The sequence below is a fragment of the Myotis lucifugus genome, unplaced genomic scaffold (genome assembly GCF_000147115.1).
Source record: "Myotis lucifugus unplaced genomic scaffold, Myoluc2.0 scaffold_73, whole genome shotgun sequence".
NCBI lineage: Eukaryota > Metazoa > Chordata > Mammalia > Chiroptera > Vespertilionidae > Myotis > Myotis lucifugus.
Window position 1 is genome coordinate 1,829,090 of NW_005871121.1, and position 3,108 is coordinate 1,832,197.

Here is a 3,108-nt window from a genome sequence, read left to right on the forward strand (position 1 = left end):
GTGTGATTGTCATGTAGCTGATTGTAAATAAAGAAAAGAATAAAACCTCAATAGCATTTATTAAACTTTTTTCTAAGAATAAAACTATCTCTTTTATTTCCAAAAAATGTAGGGCCAGGAGAACAACATGATAAAAATTAAGATCCTTTCTCTGTGGATCCATTGGCCTCCAGAGGGACAGTAGCTCCTTGGGCCTCTGTATTGTCTGCTGCAGGGCCTCAAGGGCCTAGTTGTCACGACAAACCGAAGGCTTGTCACACTAGATACTGCTCCCTCCTGGCTGGCCACAGCTGGGGGACAAGACACCCTCCCCCAAAGGCCCCCACTCTGAGCTTGTTCCTGCCCTGTGCTGCCCCAAAGCTAAATATTGGTTAGTGGGCTAGGTTTCCAAATGCGGTAGTTCTGGATCCCTCCCAGGGTGGCAGGCTCCCGGTCAATCTCTATGATGATGTGATTCATCTGTGTAACCCACACAAACCAGTGGCTCTCCAGGAACCTAATAAAGTTGAGGAAAAAGATGGCTCCCAGGATGCCACAGAAGGAATGTAGGTGATGAAGAAATGGGCATAATAGCTGATGGCCCAGGACAAGTCCGCCAGTCTTTGCAATGATCATGGTCATGATGATCTGGTACTGGAAGTACATGGGGATGAGCAGCGGTGGCCCAATCAGGAAGAAATACTCATGCTGGTGGTTGTAGGGCAGGCATTTCAGATTCTTCTCATCGTACTCAGTGGGTAGCCATTTGCCCAGGACGAACACGTGCAGCATGTTCACATCCTGATCCTTCTGGAAGATGTTGATCTTGGCATGATGCTGAAAGTGGCGATAGTTCCACCAGTTGGAGGAGGCCACCTTTAAGGGCCAGTGATGGACTTGTAGACACTGTGTCAACATGTGGACTTCTTGTAGACGGAGAGGTGGCCGGCATCATGGTGCAGCCAGCCTGGGCCTGAGAGGTAGAAAGAACAAAGGCCATGATATCAGTTGGAATCCGGCCATTGCCAAAATAAAAGATGGTGAACCATGCGATGCTCTCCGTGATCATGATGGAAGGCACGGAAGGCAATTGTAGCATCTTCCTCCTTGTAGTGCCTGATGACCTGGTGCCCTCCGCACCCGCCTCTCCTGCCCCAGGATGGCGGTTGGGCCATTTAGTGATGTTGTAGACCTTGTGGTCGACAAGGAGCCACTTGTTAGTATGCAGGTTGTGCTTCTGAATTTCCTCCCAGGCGAAGGTGGGCATTGCCACCTCACGCTTGGTGTCCCCTTGCCCTGGTTCCCCCACTTCTCCATGTTGCCTACTGACTGGGATCCCCTGTGTATTGTGGCCTCCTAGTACGAGTTAAATGAATCCATTAAATGAATCCATTTTTTAAAAATGGTATCAGCAACCTAGCAATACTGGTACTTTATCAATATTTTACGATTGGGAATACTGAGGCTTATTGAGTAGAATTAATTTGCTCAAGGTTCAAGTTATTGGCATGTTAAACCAGTTTTAAACTTTAAGACCTATCCTTATTCTGTGAATCATTTTATTTTCATTGGTAGCAACAAGCAATCACAGGATGTTTTCTTTTCAGCAAACTTCTTAAATAAGCAATCTGTGTTTAATTTTTATATGAAGGCATTTATCTAGATTTACCTAGATTTTAGCAATGTGGGAAAAATATAAAATATACAATTTAAAATTATAAAACTTTTGTGAAAATAATTGATAGTGGAGGTGATGTTACAGTCCCTGGAGAATATGACAATGGGGACTTTAGATAATAAAATCACCTGCATGGGCCCTTGGCTGTGTAGAGTGGGATCTCATGCACAAGTATGTAGCAGGGGCATGGCTGGAAATTGTTTCCTGTCACCTGGAACAGGAGCAATCAACAGGAGGGCACAGGTATGACATAACTAAACAACATTTCAGAAAATCTCTGAAACGTTCTTACCAACAAGACATTTTGTGTCAAAAATATTTTTTCAAAATTGATGTAGATAAACTCTAGTAGTTTAAACCTAATACATAGACTAACAGTGTAAAATGGTTTATTAAAATGGAGCAAACCCAAATAAAAGTCATACGGTAATGTATGTGTATATTTCAATGTATTGCACATATGTGAAGTGTCTGACTTTTATATTATCCGTCAAAAGCCATTAAGTTCAAGATACAAATACATGGTTATTAAAAAAATAGCTTATTTTTATGTTATACCACAAACTCCAGCTCTATAGCTATGTCAGGGCTGTGATCTAGCTTTGCTATAGAAATATTTGTGACTTTGGCAGTTGATTTATTTCATTATGATTCCATTTCCTATAGGTAAACTGATATAGCTGTACTGGATTATGTCTAAATTTTTCTCTGGTTCTGAATGACTACTGTTCAATAATTCTACCTAAACAAAATAGTTCTTCCAGTAGAGTGTGCACATTTTATTCTGAAATATACTCATAAATAAGTGATAATTGATTGAACAAATATTGAGTTTCTACTCAGTGGGGGCACTAGGGATGCAGCAGTCAACAAGAAATATGGATTCTATTTCTTTATTAATGCACTTCTTCAGGTATATGAAGTAGTAAATTTTTTTTTCTTCAATCTCTATTTTTAACCCTAGAAAAACAACATCTGCTTCCTATCCCTAGCATGGGTGTATTATGTATGTACATGTATAATTCCAGGCTTTTTATTCATGTTACCTTTGTTTTCACATTTACAAAAAAAACTTTAGTATGACCCATACTTTCCACTTTTATGTGAAAACAATCAAATGTCATTTAAATCAGAATTATAATTTCTCTTCCAATATAATGCTAATCCTGCCCCACCTTCCCCTCCTGTGTCTGGTTCTTTGGCTTCCACTGCCTGCTACCAGTTGATGGAGTGGTGGTTGGAAAATAATTCCTAGAGACGGGGTCCTTTCAGTTGAACATCACAGAAAAGGGGAACAGCATGAGGACCATTTTCGGTTCATAAATTGAAAGCCCACAAACCCCGCTCAGAATATCTATAATAATAAAAGTATAATATGCTAATTAGACTGGATGTTCTCCTAGATGTCCTTCCGGACGACCTTCCAGATGAAGCCAGGGCTGCAAGGGAAC

The 3,108-nt window shown here is 40.9% G+C and overlaps 1 pseudogene; it reads right to left on the bottom strand.

Moving 5' to 3' along the window:
* Positions 1 to 360: 360 nt before the first annotated feature.
* Positions 361 to 1,246, bottom strand: LOC102428898 (annotated as a pseudogene).
* Between the last annotated feature and the right edge of the window lie 1,862 nt (positions 1,247 to 3,108).